The 19,718-nt window shown below is 38.4% G+C and overlaps 1 long non-coding RNA gene across 4 annotated transcripts; it reads right to left on the bottom strand.

Moving 5' to 3' along the window:
• Positions 1-8,335: 8,335 nt before the first annotated feature.
• LOC122042439 lies at positions 8,336-10,641 on the bottom strand. 4 transcript variants are annotated; one of them, XR_006129224.1, is made up of 5 exons: positions 10,546-10,641; positions 10,303-10,416; positions 9,972-10,206; positions 8,767-8,838; positions 8,336-8,481 (listed from the first exon to the last, which is right to left on the bottom strand). It is a non-coding gene; the product is annotated as an uncharacterized LOC122042439 (long non-coding RNA). The 4 variants fall into 4 exon arrangements; XR_006129225.1 differs by having other exon boundaries at positions 10,303-10,378; positions 10,458-10,633; XR_006129226.1 differs by having other exon boundaries at positions 10,303-10,375; positions 10,458-10,633.
• Between the last annotated feature and the right edge of the window lie 9,077 nt (positions 10,642-19,718).

Genomic DNA, 19,718 nt, shown 5'->3' with positions numbered 1-19,718 from the left:
CTTTGATGATCTCTATACACTCGCACTGAGCTCGTACAAATAATGTCTCCAAATCTTGAGAGCGAACACCATGCCGCAAGCTCAAGGTCGTGAGTAGGATAGTTCCTCTCATAATCCTTGAGTTGTCTGGAGGCATAGGCGATCACCTTGCCGCTTCGAGCATCGCTCCTAATCCCAATTTAGAGGCGCCACTGTAGATGTCGAAGCTGTCTGTGTTTCCTGGTATAGCTAAAATAGGAGCACCGGTCAATCTCCGCTTTAGTTCGTTGAAGCTGTAGTCCTCTGTTCACCGAAATTTCTTGTTCTTCCCGGTGAGAGCTGCTGGGAGGCTATCCGGAGAAGTCCTCACGAATTTCGTAGTAGCTGCTAATCCCGTAAAGGTTCTGATTTCACCGGGCGCCTCGGTCTCTTCCGCCATTTATCGCTTCTATCTTGTCGATCTACCATAACACCATCCTTGGAGATGATGTGACCTAGAAAGGCTACCGGTCCAGCCAAAATTCACATTTCGTGAATTTGGCGCACACCGTTCTCAGCCAGTGAAACTGTCTTCGATGCTCGCATGGTCCTCCCGAGTGCTCGAATAGATAAGAATGTCATCGATGAACACGATGACAAACTTGTCTAAGTATTCTCTGAATACTCTGCTCATGAGGTCCATGAAAGTAGCTGGAGCATTTGTCACACCGAAAGGCATGACTACGAACTCATAATGTCCGTATCTGGTCCTGAAAGCTGTTTTAGGTATATCACCTTTCTTGACTCTAACCTGGTGATATCCTCATCTGAGGTCAATTTTAGAGAACAACGTGGCTCCCTTTAGCTGGTCAAACAGGTCATCTATCCCGGGAGAGGGTACTGTTTAATTGTGACCTGGTTCAAGGCACTGTAGTCTATGCATAAGCGCATGCTTCCATCCTTCTTCTTCACGAACAACACAGTGCTCCCCATGGTGAGTGACTAGGAGTATGAAACCCTTGTCAAGAAGCTCATGTAATGATCCCAAGTTCCTTCTCATTGCAATACGATGCCTTGGAAATTGGATTTGTGCCGGAATGAGCTCTATCTCGAATTCAATCTCCTTGTCTGGTGCTAAGCTAGCTCTTCAGGGAAGACTGCTGGTAGTCACAAACGACTCGAACCTCCGATAGCTGTTGGTTCTTGTCCCGGCCGGTGTTGACTATATTTGCTAAAAATCCCATGCATCCCGAATCCATTAGCTGCTGTGCTTTCGGTCTGAGAGAAACTTCCTGGCTTTTCTTTAGTTTTCCCATGTACTCAAACTGCACTCCTTCGTTGAATATGACCTTCTGTTTATGGCACTCTATAGAAGCACCGTATCTGATCAGAAAATCCATTCCAAAGATGACATCGTAGTCATCATTTCTAGCACTATCGATCACCAAAAGTTCTCTCTCGCTATAATGACCTGCACCGCCTCGAGCCGTGTAGATGCCATAATGTCTCCCGAGGGTAGTGTTGTCGAACCGACTATTGAGTACCTCCGAGGTGTTGCTAATTTCTCGCAAACGCCGGATACATAAGAGTGGGTTGCCCCAAGATCGAATAAGACAGTTGCATTATGTCGTAAAATAAATCGACTGTGACAACTATCGAGGCATTTGCTACGCCCTCTCCGGGTCTGAGAAAATCCGCATTCGTGTTGTGGGGGCTTCTAATCGCCCTGACCGATCTGTGGACCATCTAAGGCAAGATACATCCGTGTAGCCGCTGGCCGAGCTCCATATCGTATCGGCCGAGGTCGAGGAAGATCGTCTTGTTCGGCATCGCTAGCCATGTGCCCTTCCTCCACATTCAAAACAACTCGCACTTTGCGGCAAACTCCGGATGATGTTTCCACAAATAGCACACTTGGGATGTCTGAATGTTTTCCAAATGGCCCCTTTGGGTCACCGCCTTTGCGCTTCCCTTCCATTGGAGTTATGTCCCGTTGTTTCACGAGTACCGAGCCACTTGTCCCTTGGCCTCTGTGGAAACCTGCTTCACTGGGTGATGCTGTGCTGATAGTGCTCAGTGATCGAGCACTACTCACTAGCTCCTCCGTGGTTTGTGGCCTATGAACGCCACCACCCACATTCATCGCGATCTCCGTCCGAGCATCTTCAGCATCAACCGTACTCGCTCCTTCTCTGAGCTGACTAGTTGGACACAGACGGGCCAACCTATTGAATTTCTTCACGGCTTCGAACTCGATAGGTTGCCCCGACGAAATTTCAGAACTCGCCATAGTGTTTCGTCGACTTGCATGTGAAAGAATTCCTCAAGAATTCTTTCTCAAGTTGGCCCATGTCATCCGGTTTATCGCCACTTCGATTTAATCCGCCCCACCACATGCGTCCTGTTAAGCATAAGGAGGCACACTTCACCTTTCCGTGCTCGCCAGTCTAGAAGCTTCATCGTGCTTTCAGATGTTTTAAACCATGCCCGAGCATCGCATGGTTCACCGGTGCCCGAGAAGTTCTCGCTTAATTCTCTCGCCACCGATAAGGTAAGCTTTCTCTTAGCCCCTCGCCATCGCTACTGACCGGCATCGCAGTCGAGCCGGTACAACCTCCGTGATTACCGGAGTCGTGAGGTTCGGCACTGGAGTGACTGGGGGTAGTCTGCTGGTTAGCCTTTAAGGAGGCTATCTCGCCGCTCGCCTAATCGCCAGTGAGCCACTAGTGTCAAGGTCCGGGGAGGCACCGAATCGCTTCTTGGGGCTCACCGATGCTTTCTTAGCCGGACGCCCTTGTACCATTTTCTAAATAGCAGAGAATACATATATATATAACTAGGCTATCATGTTATAGTTAACTACTGGTAACATGTTAAATACTATTATAAACATGAATTAATTAACTACCAACATGAGAGCAAACATGAAAGCACATATAATCGATATGAAAGCGAAACAAAACCGAGTGAGAGATGTTCTTACTTGGAAGTCAGAGGCACAATGTCGATGTGTGTGTAGGAAGTGAGGAACTTGCTCGATACCACTCTGTAACCACTCCTGGGTACTAAGTCGTGAGCCGGATCGCTACCTAGGCTACTGATGCTACAGAAACCGGGTAAAATAAAATTTCACTAGTTGACTCTATTAAACCGACAACACCCATGCTGTTATAAGGAAGGGTTCAAGACCTTCCGGTTAGGGTATATGTGCCGAGGAGGATACTTGACCTCCCATCCGAGCTAGAACTCGAATCTAACTTCCCAGCTAGTCTTTGCTCGATCCACGAATCGATCAAACTTGCCTCGCTTCAGGTTTCTCGATCGGGTTCGGACCGATCCAACAGAGGTCGGATCGGCCGGCGATCGATCAGTGTGTCTGGATCGATCTGCACCGATCCGTGCACCGGAGACGCCTGGAATACCTGCTCGATGTCGGTCGGCTGACCGTTCCAGGGAGATACAGTAGGCTACTGTATCCATCTGGATCGGTCGGCTGACCGATCTAGGAGAAGGAATGGCACTGGATCGGTCTGCTGACCGATCCAGGTTCTGATAGTCTGAAACGAAATCAGAATTTCTTATTTCCAGCACTGATTCGTGCCAAAACTTCACACTACCACTATCTAATGCATAATAAACATTCTAGCAACATGTAAGAACAATTCTAAACTTAAGCTAAAGAAAGGTTTACTAGTTCATGGCATTTTAACAACTTAAAGTGCATGAGAGTATGAATTTCTAAAAGTTCTAATTACTTAAAACATGAAACTGAACTAATAAACTGAAAAGTGCTAAAGTAAATGCTAAATCCCCAGATGGTCTTTTATTCCAGTTCCTTCCACACACATCCTCATCTGCATTGACCTCCAGCCTCCACTGCTAATCCATTTTCCTTTTTCCTGTATCTGCAGTATAAGGAAAATAGTATCTGTAAGCTTAAGCTTAGTAAGAAACCATCTACCTCACAAAAACATGCAACGATGCATTTCATGACTTTTAAAACATGCTATTTGAAAACCGAGCTGAGCATGACAACATGGCATGGTATATAAAAGCATAAACTGGAACTGAAACATGGTATAACATATAAATTAAACATGCTTTAAACTGAACATGGCATACTTATAAACTGAGCATGAAACTGAACTAGTCATGCATATATCTAAATCTGTACATGAACTCAAATCATGAAAACTGAACCTGAACTGAACTGAAAGCTAAATTAGTGTTCTCATCACTGGTTTCAAATTTGAAAACTATACATATAATAGATGAAAATACTAAACATGCTGCTGGGGCCCTGGCAACTGTACCTACTGTGCGCGCATCCCTACGAGACCCGGGATTGCAAGTTCCGAATCCAGCAGGGTTACTAGGTTATCTGAACCTAGGGACGACTGTGGGAGTCCAGCCCATGGATATCTGATCCAAGTACAGTGCCAACTGAATAAAATATTGAATACTGTTTTATTTTACTTTGCTGTTCTAGGTTATCTGAACCTAGAGCTAGGTTATCTGAACCTAGAGGCTACTGTGGGAGCCCACCCAATGGATATCTGATCCATTTAGCTGTAATAACTGATAATAAGCTGAATAAAATGTTTCTAATACATTTTACATGCTGTTAGGACGCCTACTGGTGCATCCTTCTGAACTGGGCATTCTACCGAATGCTTGGTGTGCACTAAAAGCACACCCTAAAACTGAAAACTGTAGAACTACTGAACTAATGCCAAAACTAACAAGCGAGAGCAATTATACTGCAGGTGAGGGGTTTCTTACCTCAATCGCAAGGTTTTCTTACGATTCTATCCGCTAGGTTTTCCGGAAAACTGCTCCGTTCGACGAACCGCTTACGTCCTCGCGTTCCTCTCGCGGAGAAGAACCTTTTTCGTGTTGGAGTCGTCGCTGGAAGATGTTCCCTTGCCCCTTGGCTTGGTGTGCCGTGCGTGAGGAAGAGGAGAAGAAGAGAGGTGCGGCGGTTTTAGGTTTCGGGTGAGGAAAAACTACGGTGAGAAATAATCTAAAACTTCTCACTTAAATCCTTATTTATATTTACTAATTAATTCATCCAAAAATCAATTATAAATATAATTGATTCCCTCTTCTTTCAGCACGGCCCTGCTGGGTTCAACTGGTTACTAGCATTATCCCTTACACTATAGGTCTCGGGTTCGATTCCCGCTTAAGATATTTTGCGGTTCTAATTATTTTTGCTACTTCCGCTACTCGGAAAAATTCCGGAAAAATATCTAAAAATTTCAGAAAAATCATAAAATAATTCTAATGCAAGTTTGAGAATTTTCGGGCGTTACAATTCCGTGAGAGGTGAGCGGTGGAATTCCCTTAGGCAATTAAAACCTAGGTTTAGCTCTAAACTTAGGTATTATATATATATTTAATTAACACCTCACTTTAATTAGGTATTAATGGGCTTTATTTTTTACCCAATTTTAACCTTTAAAATATAAAATGATTGCTTTAAAATCTAGAAAAATTCCAGTAAATATCTTAAATTCATATAAACTTATTTCCTAATAAATTATATACTGGATTATATTTATTTTCCTTAAACTAACAAAATTTTAGTTAGTATATCCTTATTTACATTTTTGGTATGTTACATTATGTGTCTTATTTAATTGAATTTGAGACAAAATCTTAAATACTGTCTTAAAGTTAATGTCTCCATGTAAAATTTTGAGACATCTATTATTACTGTCTTAATTACTTAGTATTTGAGACGAATTTTATCACTGTCTTAAAATTTTTGTTTCAAAAGCCTAGTTTTCTAGTAGTGTATTGAAATGAGACCACATGATGCATCTAAGGATCTAATTATGTATCATCAATAAGGCAATAACTAAAAATTGATTCCAATGGCATACGAAGGTTAACCTTAATTCATTACAAGAGCCATTGAACCTTACTTGTTAATGGAGTTCCTGCAAGTATGGAATGATCTTCTATAGGAGTGGGTGACAACCGAATTTTGTTCTCAATGGGGAAGAGTTCAAGGAAGAAGAAGCTCTCTTGATACCAATGTTCAAGATGATGCCCAAATCAATTAAGCTTCTTCTTTATATATTCCAAGCTCATCTTATAGGGACCATCCACAATGAAATCCATATCCGTTAACAATTCATTAATATTAACAAACTAGGTTATTAAATCTACATATTAAATCCATATCTAATAATCTAACTCCCTTCATGCTACAAGCATTAGATTACTTAATTGGGGGTATCCTTAATGTCAATTGTTGTTGGTGTTAATTCAAGTGTAAGTCCACCTAGTGGAGACTTAAACCTTTCATGTAGTGCATAAGACAATTGATGTGGTGGAGACGGCAGGGGCTATTTGGCGAGTCTAGGTTCCTGTCAATGAAAATCCAGCTCAGCTCAACTCATGACTAAGCTCAAGTCAAGTTGATCTAATTGACGACTAGCTCAAGTCAAACTAGATCAACGCATAGTCGAACTCATCACTAGTCGACCTGACTCCTGGTCGAGCTTGAATCAAGCCCGTTGAGCTCAAGACTAAGCTCGGATCAGGCTAGCAAATAGAAAGGTGGAGCTATGCAACCTTAGTTCAATTTGAGCTAAATTCGACAAGAGATTCGAATCAACAAACAGGCAAGTGGTAAATGTGGCACATACACGTTCACAATACGTGGGTAAACGTGCATGGTACGGACATGATCCAAAGATATGGGTTGACGTATAAGAAATGTGCGGAGTGTCTGGTGAGGACTATCCTAACCCTCTTAAGAGAATATAAAAGGGTGTTTGCTCATGCGGGCACAAGTACTCACTCATTTCTTTTTTCCTACTAGTATACTTCTCTCTTCGTCGTCTTCTCTTTTTTGTCGAGATCTGTGTAAGAGGAGTTTCACCAAGTCCATCTTGACCTCCCTTATAACTTTTATTGATGTTCTTAGTTTTCTAGGAGCTTTCGCCATCATCAGAAACTTTCATCGTAGTGAGAATTTTTTTAAAATTTTTTCATGATTTTTGATATCTTGACCTCTAACTTAAAAAAAATAATGAATCGAGTAACACTAAACCTGGGACGACTAACCTGACCCATATAAGTTTTCCATCATCTGCCTGGATAAATCAGAAAGAGCTCAGGCAAGCAACCCAAAAATCTGACTTCTAGTGGTTGCGGGTCCTCTAACTTAACCCTTATAGAAGTAGGGTCAGACTAACAAATTCATCCATCATATTAGAGTTTGAAAACTCAAATAGTAATTTTCCACCATATCTAGGCAGAGTAGTGGCTATAATTCTACCATAATATGGTTAGAAACTACATTTGGAATTCCTACCACTTAAATTTCAAAATGTACGTGTTTAAAATCACATATTATCTTAAAATTAAACATGTGATTTAAAATCATATAGAGCATATTCGACCAATTTAATATATAAAATATGATTTTAAAATAGTAAACTCACTTACCAAATGTTGTTACGTAGTCTCTAAATCGTTTGAAGATGTTTGAAACACTACATCACATTAAAAAGTGAAGAATCTTATTCGAGATTTGCTTAAATCTTTTGTGTGTATCTGCAAGGTGACTCTTGGATTCACCCTCATATTCATCTCTCCTCATTTCTTCAATTAAAGACATTCATTAATTCTTCAATAACTTTTGTTTTTTAGTCTCCATCTCCTTCAATGGTTGAGAGGTGAAGAATCGTGACCCAGCGGGTCATCCGAGTTGGTATGTAGCGGGTATCACTACAAGAAAACAAGGCTTTAGAGACGAAAAAATCTGTCTCTGAAAATCATTTTTCCGTCTCTAAAGAAAGTTTGAGACGGAATATTCCGTCTCAAAAATCCGTTAGTGAAAGCCCCGTAGCTAATTTTGAAACGAAAATATTTCGTCTCTAATTTTAGAAACGGATGAAAAAACTGTTTATAAATCTGTTTTCAAGTTAACAAAATAAAATTAATTTTAAATGTAAATTCTGTCTCTAATTTTGTTTTAAATCTGTTATTAATCTTGTTTATAAATCAGTTTACAATTCTATTTATAAATCCGTATATAATTTTATTTTTAAATTTGTCACTAAATATTATTATATTATATTTTTATATTTTTCATCAATATATTTAATCATTCTTCATTTCAAATAAATTAAAATTATTAAAAAGAAATAACTTCTAATTCCAAATATATTATACAATTAACATTAAAATAAATAAATATTTACATTATCCAAACAAATTTGACCAATAATCAAACTATAAAGACTAAATTTTCCTAGATATAAATGATTTGTAAATTTCATTTCTTGAATCATTTCCGAATCATCTCCTTAAGATTTTCTTCCCTCTGCCTACTTTCTGTAATAACAAATTTTTTCCCCCTTTCAATAATTTGTTCCTCCATCCTCGAGCTAATAGCATCCATGCCTTCAATTTCTTCTTTTTGCTCTCCCTGTCTTCGAATTTCATGAGCTAAATTGCTTCTCTTGTACAGATTAATGAACCAACCAATTTTGTTGAGAAAATCTAACAAATCAAAATATAAAACAAGTAAGCCTTACAATATCAGAATTTTTAATACAAAATAAATTAAAATTGTACAAAAGTCATAATCAGTATCAATTATCACCCACTAATTAGTCCATAGTTGTCAATGCTAAAGAATTAACAAGGGAGTTTGGATTTTGGATTCTAAAACTAAGATTTGAAATAGCAAAGCAAGTATAAAATCAAACCTAATGAATAAAATACAATGAAAGAATTGAGAGCTAAGTCTAACCTAACTACAAAATACAAGTATATTATGCTTACTTGGAATTCAGCTGAGCTATTGTGAATTCTACACATAACAAAATAAAAGCTGCCCACTAAATTCCACTTAACCTGAAACAAAGAATTACCATAGTTAAGTAACAATCATTGAATTTTTCATACATAGTTAAGTAACAACTACAAAGCAAATTTGGGACTTGAAGCAAAGGTATAACTAACTTTGATTACTTGAGAACAATAGTTACTATGAACTATTCGATTACTTGAAGCTACATAACCAAATACCAATGGAGTCCTCCATGTCCAAAAAAATAATCTTCTATTATTCAACAATCCCATCCAAATCAAGAACTGAGTTTGATTGTTTCAATCAAGAATTAAGAAAACCAAAAAAGCTTCATATGAGGTCAGGACAAGAGGTACACATATGATAGGTGAAAGTGCTTAACCAATCAAAAATACGTCCTGATTGTTAGGCAATGATTACCCTACCATTTTTCAAGTAAAACAATCCTTCTAATGACACATTGATTGAATAACATCTTCTCTCTATGAATTGAAAATGAAACTGCATTGGCCAATACTAAAGATAGCCACCACCCAAGGATGTACAGATGACCACTTATTACCACTCCCATCATTATCTTTGCAAACTCACTCAGAACTATACTTATGCTAATTCAGAGTATCTCTGTGATACATTTTTTCACATATTCAACTGTTTGGTAGAAGATTGGTTGAATATGTGCAATGGTGACTTTTTAAGAACTAGAATGCATTAGTCTCATTAGATGACATTTGTATTCATATCATCTCACAGCTATGTCAAGATGATTCTATCAAAAAAAAAATCAATAGAATGCTTAAACAAAACTAACTTCTCCAGAAAAAATCCATAAGAGCAACTAAATTGTATAGCCAAAAGGGAAGCAAAGCTGAAAGCAAGAATGACGTTCTACGACATATAGCATACCCATAATCATTTTTACATTGACACCAAGATTCAATGCCCTACGAATTGTTTCTATGAATTGTTTTTACACTGTTATGTCTCAGGGGATCAAAAAGTGGCATGAGACCAATGAATTGCCATGGGCCTCCTGGACTCTCTTTTCTTCCATCTAAACTTTCTATATAGAATTACAATTAAAACCACGGAGCAAAGGTATATAAGTTGCAAAGTAATCCAATTTAGTGCACAACTACATAACAAATTTGGAACTTGAAGCAAAGATATAACTGACTTTGATCAAGGGTGTGAGAAATTTATATGCTGTGAATAATGATGAAAAGACCCAAAGCATGTCTCAACTGCTCCATTCACCTTCCCATCGATATCAATTTTCCACAATGCTGTGAGATCCCGCTGCACCACAATATCATCATCCAAGAACACAAAAACAGTACACAAAAAATAATCAGTCTTACTTTCCATGGATTACTCTCACATCCAACAGGTCAATCCTATTGATACCAAACCTAGAAATCAATCAACCATATCCATGGATTACTCTCACATCCAACAGGTAGAGCAATTAAGAATGTGAAATCTTAGAAATTAGGAACACAACTTACCCAATTCCATTGCACTCCACTGTTAGTTTGTGATTGAAGCAACCCTACTGCTGGAAATCAGGGGTAATACTTACTGCTGCCCACACCATCACCCAAATCCAAGACATCTATCAACTAACCATATAATGAAATCCAAAATCAGTTCATAGGCTTACCCCAATTTAGTCTCCAATCACTGGTAGAAATCTTCATGTCGGACTAAGCAAGGAGATCAAACACTATCCCCAAAGGTAAGGGACTAACCAGAGTGGATCTGCTGGCGGGCACAATCAGAGACGACGTCTGCGCCCATGGGAACAGATCAGTCGCGAATGAATCCAGGCAATCGCTGGATCATAGGAACACGCACCCAATGTCACCGTGAGGGAGAGGCCGCGGATGGAAGATCGGGAACAAGGTACTGGATAGGCAGCGCTCAGGTGGCGCTCAGGCGACACTCAGCAGCTTGGAACGATCCGCTGGACTCAATCCCAGTGATGGTAGCTAGGGCTCGAGATGGGAAAAGGAGTTAGAGATGGGAAGTGGCAACGAACAAGAACGGCGGCATCGATGGCTGGTAGCTATAGGCGCCGGTATCTCACAGACAAGGTGCCACGACGACGGGTGAAGGTGAGATCGCGGTGGAAGAAACCTCTCCGTCGGCGATCTAGGGCAGAGACACAAGAGAGAGGAAGGGAGAAGAGGGCGTCGGTGGAGCACGCGGAAGGAAAGACTGCTGCCCGGCGATGAGCTCGTGGAGATCGGCGTGGTGGTGTGGACCAACGCCGGCGATGAAGGGGTTGGAGGAGCAAAATCGGAGAAAGGAACGAAGGATCGGGGAAAAATGAGAAGGAATCGGGAAAAATCGATTAAATACGTAGGTTTAGTTTAATCAAACCCAAATAGTTATATGATAACATTATCAAAATTTATCATCATAAATAGTCTAAAATAATATTTTAATATTTAAAATAATCTTTTTGATATATATCATTAAAAATTATTTATAATGACATTTAAAATTAAATGTCATAAAAAAAGTATCATAGTAGATGATATTTCTAGTAGTGAAATTCTGTTAAGATTATTCCCCAATTAAATTTTACTATTTAATTATTATTTTTTTTATTACCGTAATTTACAATAAAAGTGCACAATTATTAATAAAAATCAATAAAAATAACAAGAATTCAGGGACTGTAGGGTGGACGACCTCACAGTCGCATGAGGGGGCTAATTGAAAAGGTCACGAATCTTGCGACCTTGAGAAGCAACTGTAGATAACCTCAAGTGGTTACGACCGACCTCACAACTACAATCGACCTCGTAGTTGCGAACGACCTTGCAGTAGTATGAGATGGCCACCAAGCATGAGAAAAAAAAAAATCAAAGGCGTGGGAAAAAGAATTCGTACCTGCTTTGATAAAGTCAAAGACAAAGCCAAAGCCAAATTAGGACAAGGAGAAAGGGTTAGAAAATCCAATTCATATCTATTTTTGTTTATAAAAAGTTATATGTAATTTCATATTAAATTTGGTTTAAATTCTTTCTTAAAGTTTTTTCATATATTATATTATATTTCGTGCATCTTATTTATATAAATATAAAATAGATTTATTTTCATTTAAAATTTTCATTAAATATTTAAACAGTCACAAATTCCGTTTATAATCCATATTTATTTTTAAAATAAAATTTATACATAGTTTCGTATCAAAATTTGTTTTAAATTTCTTTTCAAATATTATATTTCATTAAAGTTAAACAAATTAATTATTATATAATAAATCTGTATCTGATTTATATAAATTCGAAATAGATTTTATTTTCATTTTAACTTTTAATTAATTTATAAACTAAATTTGTCACAGAAATTATACCGTCTCAAATTTTATAATTCATATTTATTTTTGTTTATAAAAATTTATATGTAATTTCGTTTTACATTTGTTTTAGATTCAGTCTTATTTTTTAAAAAAATATATATAATTTACTAAAATGAAATGGATTAATAATTCCGTATAAAATCTGTCTCTGATTTATATAAATCTGAAATAGATTTTATTTCTGTTTTAACTTTTAATTAATTTATAAACAAAATTTGTCACAGAAATTATACAGTCTCAAATTCTGTTTATAATTCATATTTATTTTTATTTATAAAAATTTATATGTAATTTTGTTTCAAATTTGTTTTAAATTTTGTCTTAATTTTTTTAAAAATATATATTATTTACTAAAATGAAACGGATTAATAATTCCGTATTAAATCTGTCTCTGATTTATATAAATCTAAAACAGATTTTATTTTCGTTTTAAAAATCCGTTTCTGAAACCCTGTTTTTTTGTAGTGTATTACTATAATGAGATCGTAGAGTCGATCCTCGGAGCAGCTGGGTAATAAATTCCCTATCCCCGTATTACACCCTGTCCGTCGTCACATGCTTGTTCGGATGTTACGATTTACCTCACTCGTGATGGTCTTGGGTCGGGTACGACGGGAATGTTGGAGGCGAGTGTTTCATCTTTTGTCACAATTGCCACAATGAGAGGTGAAGAATCGTGAGCTTGTTGGGCCATGAGGACAAGCTGGGCCTCACAGTTGCTCAACCTGCTACTAAGAACACTTTTCTACTTCTGTGTTCTTAGTAGCAGGAATTTTGTATGACCGCAATCTCGGTTACACTGCTTGCTCCAACCTGCTCTACACTTTGCTAATCTTCATAAATATTCTATCATTTCCACCTATATGCATACCAACCCAAATAAAAAGGGAGACTCCCATATTGCAAGCGGGACTATAGCGCGATGATAAAAGATGAGATAAATTTTCTAGGCAATGATCTTTTAAATTTCACTAAAGTATATTATATTTAGGAAGTTTAAAAAATTTATGACGTTCATTAAAATTTATTTGTGCTTCCTAATTTATTTTAGTAATTAATGATAAATTTTAATCGGACGTTAAGAATTGAATACTTACATTAAAAAAAACCTCCATTGTTGAACTATAGTTGGTCACATGCATTAATGAGTTAATCTAGAAGGCAGCGTACTTCCAAGACTGTAATTTACTCCTTTCCTTCGTTTCATCACAGCTAGCAATCTCATTGAAAATAAAATCACCATGAGATAAGCCCTTGATGATTAAAAATATCATCTCTAATTATTTTAAATGTATTTTTAAAAAGTTAATTCTACAATTTTATTTTATTTATGAACTTTTAATTTTCTTTTGCAAGTGATAAAAATTCAAGCAAATGTTACCTAGCTTATTGAGATTGAAATATCTTGTTTTATTATTTGAACTTGTTTTTTTATCGGTTGGGATTTAATCAAAATTTTACATTGAAAAAATTTAATAAAAATGATTGGTTAAAAGGATATATGATATCTCCATTGACATCAGACCTTTTGGAGAGAGCTTAAGAGCAAAGTCATAAGGATCTAGGCCCAAAATAGACAATATTATATCATTGTGGAGATATGTGGACATCCTTTTGCACAATAAATAATATTAGAGTCATGGTCCGGACCAGATGTCATGTGGGATGACCTTGAACGAAGTTGAGAGTGAGCCGGGAGCAAGTCAGGATAACTGGATGCTTACGGAAAGGCCTGGAGCAGGTTAAGATGACCGGATACTTACAAGGAGGTGAGTAGGTCAGGATGACCGGATGCTCGCAGGGAGGCTCGGAGTAGGTCAAGGTGACCGGGCGGATGCTTGCAGGGAGGCCCAGAGCAGGTCAGAATGACCAGATGCTCGCGGGGAGTCCCGGACCATGAGAATAATTGTGGTCCTTCGTTTGAGGGGAGGATTGTTAGGATTCAATCAAAGTCCCACATTAGAAAGATTTAATAAAGATCATGAGATTAAAAAGATGCATGATATCTCCATTGACATGAGGTCTTTTAGGGAGAGCCCAAGAACAAAGTCATGAGGACGTAGGTCTAAAATGGATAATATCATATTATTATAGAGATATATGAATATCCTTTGGGCACAACAAGATCCATTATATTCATTTTATATTATTAACAATTGTTATATTCCTTTTAAAAATAAGTACAATGTTATTGCAGTTGTTGCTATAACTTTTCATCGATGACTTTTTTCCATTCAGTATTCTATTGATATCTACCATTAGACAAGTTAGTCCTATAACTAACTGTTATTACTAGGACTTCTTTAGTCAACTGATACACTAATTTTAACCTTTTTAAAACTTAAATTATGAATACCAAGTAATTCATGTGTTTGAAACTTCCTCGAATAGCTATACAAAGTTAATTTCAAGTCATTAGGACTTCATACATAAGTTGACTTAACTTAGTAGGATTTTCAATGCCTACAGATTCGTTACCCTAGGACTTCCAACGTACAGAGATTATTTCTTTGGGACTTTATCCATTGTCTATATTAATCAACGATAACTCACTTGGTATTCTTCATTAGTGAGACTTCATTCGTCTACTTAGATGGGTCTAATGACTAACGCATGAAGTGTTATCATAATGAGATTTAGGATTCGAATCTTGGCAAAGTCGAGGTAAATACCTCCCTTATGTGCTATTCACTATTCCAAAGACTAGTAGTCGCCCGTGATTTACCTCCTCCATGTTGACCCTGGGGACGAACGTATTCGTCTTTTGCCACAATTAGTAAGAGTTCATTCTCCTTAGACTTCAACTATGTCGGACATCCAATCAGTCATGATTTTATTGAAATTTTATCACTACAAAGTGTTAGAGTTAAAAGAGTCTCTATATCTTCATAATAATATAATATTGTCAACTTTAAATCTAAGTCCTCATAAATTTATTTTTGAGCTCTACTCAAAATGTCTCATTATAATGGAGATATCTTCTATTTTATAAACACATGATATTTGTTGGTACAGGGAGCATCAGACGATCGAACCTATATTTTGATAATGGTAAAGGGGTTCAAAGTTAAACTGTCTTATTATCTAACAAGTTGAACTAAGTGTGCAGGAAAGTCCTAAATAATCTTGGGTAAAGGAAAGTCCTAGTTGCGGTTAGACAGATAGAAAGTCCTAATTGTGATTAGGCAGGTGAAAAGTTCTACTTGCAGTTAGACAACGAAGTCCTTGTCTGGGGGATTGAGTGAAGTCTTGACGAGTAGAGGACTTTGGGCGAAATCCTAGAGTCGAAAACTCTAGGTGAAAATCTTGAGAGTCGTGGACATGAGGTGAAAGATTGGACGGGTCGTGGATAGGACATTCAGCATGAAATCCTAAAGTCTCGGATGTTGGGTAAAAGTTCAGACGGTCTAGAGGACCGGTTTGGCAAAAGGCAATTTCTTCTTAAAGGAGTAGGTGAGGATGCGTTCCCTGAAAAGGGAAAAGTAGACGTCGGTCTGACCTAGAGTTTCAACGAAACTCAAAGTCAGAACCGGACAGCCCGGAGGCTGTCAAAAGTTAATATATATATACTATTTGCCTATTATTCTAACTCGGTTTTACAGGAAAACTAATACTTTTCATGTTAGGATTTTACCTTGGGATCAATTGACCGAACCCCAGAGATTAGATCAGCTCACAGCCAAGCTTCGACTAAGGGATCGGTTGACCGAACAGTGGATAAGCAGCGGGCTGATCGAATCGGGTCAATCAGATTAGATAAGCCGGGATCATCGATGGATCGATCAACCAAATGATAGGGATTGGTCGATCAAACAAAGACTCTTATCCGAGTAGTATCATCTAGACAAAAAGCTGGGCGAGTTCAGGTAGGATCAGTCCACCGATAGGGGGATCGGTTGACCGATCAATGTCGAGTCAAACAGTGATCCCCGAGATCAGTGGATCTAGATCAGGTTTAACTTGGCTATAAAAAGGGTTCGACCAGCAGCTTTGAGAACAACAATTCGAATATCTTCTACTTCTGCGTGCTGCTCTAAAGACAAGTCCACGAAGCTGTAACGTTGTTCCGACGACCAAAAGTTTGCATCTCCAACTCTCTAAGTCGTTTGTATAATTCCATTGATAGCACTTAATCTTTAATTACATTGTAATTGTACTTGTCTTTGTAATTTTATGAACTGATAGTGAATTGCCCAAAGTAGACACTCAACGAGTGTGAGTCTTAGAGTATGAGTCGTCACAGGCTCCAAACCAAGAAAATCAACTTGTGTCGTTGTTTTTGTTTATTCCTTTATTTCTGCTACATGAACTCTTACGTGAGTGTTTTCCAAAAAAATGAACATGAAAGCCACAAGTGATATTCCCCCCCCCCCCCCCCTCTCTAGCACGTATCAATCCTATAATACTTTTTTCATATATTTCTAATGTCGGACTTTGATTGTATTTCCAAAAATCATCCCCTCAAACAAAATATCACTATTATTCTCATGGTATGGGTCTGCCCTCAAGCATCCGGTTATCCTTGATCTGCTCCGGGCTTTACCTCAAGCATCTAGTCATTATTGACTTTCTCTGGGTCTCCCCTCAAACATCTGGTCAATTGAGATCACTTCTCTCCTCTAATACTTTTTCACCACTTAGGGTTTGTTGATGCTAGAAATACCAGCTAATCAAACTTGTGTCTTGATATTTGGCAAAGGTTCAAAGTTGAGCTGTGTTGTAATCTAATAAGTTTAACTGAGTATGCAGGAAAATCCTAAGTGATCTTAGGCAAGGTAAAAGTTCTAGTGGAGGCTAGGTAAAGAAGTCCTAGTGGACACTAGGCAGGTGGAAAGCCCTAGTTGCAACTAGGCAATGAAGTCCTGGTCTGTGGGACTGGGCAATGTCTTGTCATGTCAAGGACATCGGGTGAAATCCTAGGGTTGAGGATACTAGGTGGAAGTTCTGGGGGTCGCAAACACTAGGCGGAAGACTGGATTGGTCAGGATTCGAACGTCCTACGAAAAGTCCTGAGGTCTTGGATGCTGAACAAAAGTCCAAATAGCCTGGAGGACCGGTTTGACAAAAGGTAATCTCTCTTGAGAGGAGTAGGTGATGACGTATTTCCCAAAGAGGGAACAGTAGGTATTAGTCTAACCTAGGGTTTCAACAAAGCTCAAAGTCAAGACCGGACAGTTTGGAGACTGTCAAATTTATTCTGCTTTATATATTATTGTGCTTGTACTAACCTTATGTTGCAAAAAGTTGATGACTGAAAAAGAGGAGTCCAGGCGCCTAGAGCATGTCTAGGCTCTCGGACGTCCGAGTGCTCAGAGTTGCTCCAGGAGCCCGGATCAGTAGCGAAGGAGCACCCGAGTGGCTGCCGAGGGCACGTGGACGGTCCAGGTGCTCTAACGAGTCCAGCCGCCCGGATCGGTCTAGGCACCCAAATTGACAAAAGTTCATCTTCTTTTTGCGGTGCCACGTTATGACTGGTCGACTCACGTCACCGGTCAAGGTTCCCAGATTGGTCCAGGTGCCTGGAGATGAATGAAATTTGCCAGATAGAGTTTCGACAAGAGCATCCCATGTCAATCCTGTGGGGGCGCCCGAGGGAGGTTCCAAGCACTAGAGTGGGCTATAAAAGGAGGGTTCAGCCAGCACCTTCAAGACATCAACTTAAACAACTTCTGCTCTTACGCGCTACTCTAGAAATGACTCTATGACGTCAAAATGCTACTCCGACGACCGAAAGCTGAATCTTCAAATCCTTAGTTGTCGATAAACTTTACATATTTACATTTATGTTGTAATCAAAATATCACTTGTAATTCTTCTACTAATTAGTGGATTGTCCAACAAAAACGATCGTCGATTGTAGCCTTAGAGTAGGAGTCATCATAGGCTCCAAACTAAGTAAAATTAACGTGTCTCAACTGTTTGTTTTCTTTTACTCTTTCTATTCCATTGCATTATTCCGATCGATTGTTTTTTAAAAAATGTGAAAATTCATTAGCGTTATTCACCCCCTCTAGTGCATCGATTCTATAATTGGTATCAGAGCGGGGGCGCTCTGAACTGGTATAACTACTATTCGAGCAATCTTTTTCATTGCTTTTTCATCCATTTTTTAGTAAAAAATATTCTTACACCTTTTTCCCATTTTTAAATTTTTGTCATAAGTCAGAATTGGTCTAATAATCCCTCTTGATAAATTTGTCGATTCTTCGAATTTTCTCGAAATTAGTGTGCAACACCACTTGAGCAGCTTTTTCGTCTTTTTTACTCCCATACTACTAATCCAAGATCAAGTCTTGATACACTTTTTCTTGATTTTTGTTTTGGTGAGATTGTTGATTTCAAATGGTCTATCAAGAAAGCTACAGTACTGCACGCTTGCCTCTTTTCTTTAGCGAGGATTTTGAATACTAGAAAGGTCAGATGGAATATCATCTAAAGACCCAAGTTGAGATATGGATCATCATCTAAACGGGCTTCTCACTACCACTCGACAACATTGGAAAATTGGTGACAAGCAACAACTGGGACCTGCACATAATGAAGAAGGTCGAGGCTGACGCTAAAGCCACTCGAGCCCTACAATGCCGACTAACAAAAGAGGAGCTGAACAAAGTCAATCCATTCACAAGCGCAAAGGATCTCTAGCAAAAATTGATCGAGCTTCATGAAGGAACCTTTGACGGTAAGGTTTGTAAGAAACATTTATTTTTAAATAAATTATATAATATTAAAATATAGTATGGTGAATCGACGAGTCAACTACACACCCAGATCCAAGATATGATCAACATACTCCATGCGATCGGATGAAAAGTGTAGAACCATGATGTAATAAGGTACGCATTAAACGCCTTTCTAAGAAATACTTTGTAGGCATCAATAGTAGATGCTTAGAAAGTATCCCAGGATCTTTCAATTATTAGGTTAGATGAGTTATTTTCTAAGTTTGAATTGTATGAACAAAATAATGCTACTCTGATCAAGAAAGATATTGCATTACTTATAGGAAACTTTACAAATAAGAAGGTGAAGCTCAAGCACCAACCTGAATCCAAATCCAAAGATAGATTGGATTCCAAAGACTAAGACAAGATCATTGTTGAGTTAGACAACTGAGTTTGAAAAATGCTTAAGAAGAAAAAGATGATCTAATCCAAGGGCAAGCAGTTGGGTCTAAATCAAACAACGAAGTCCAAATCAGAAGCGACCTGCTATGGGTGTAACCAGAAGGAGCTCTACAAGCTAGAATGTCCAAACCAGAAGCAAAAAAGAAGGAAGACTTTGAAAGCAACGTGGTCCGAGTCCTTGGAAGACTCCGACGAAGAACACAAACAAGCGAGCTTCCTTGCTTTACCAATACAAGCTCACATTACTGAAACTGAGTCTGAGTCTGGAATCAGAACTGAATCGGAGGCCTAGAGCAAGAGAAGCCACAAATCCGTATCCATTTTTGAAGGGCCAAACTGTTGGTGCAACCTTAGGTCAAGGTTGACCTGGTTGACCCGACTCGAGTTGACTTGACTCGAGTTGTATTTTGATGTTTGACTTGGG

Source organism: Zingiber officinale, chromosome 2A, assembly GCF_018446385.1.
Source record: "Zingiber officinale cultivar Zhangliang chromosome 2A, Zo_v1.1, whole genome shotgun sequence".
Taxonomy (NCBI): domain Eukaryota; kingdom Viridiplantae; phylum Streptophyta; class Magnoliopsida; order Zingiberales; family Zingiberaceae; genus Zingiber; species Zingiber officinale.
Note: the sequence above shows the minus strand (reverse complement) of the source record. Positions and strands in the feature narration are given on the sequence as shown.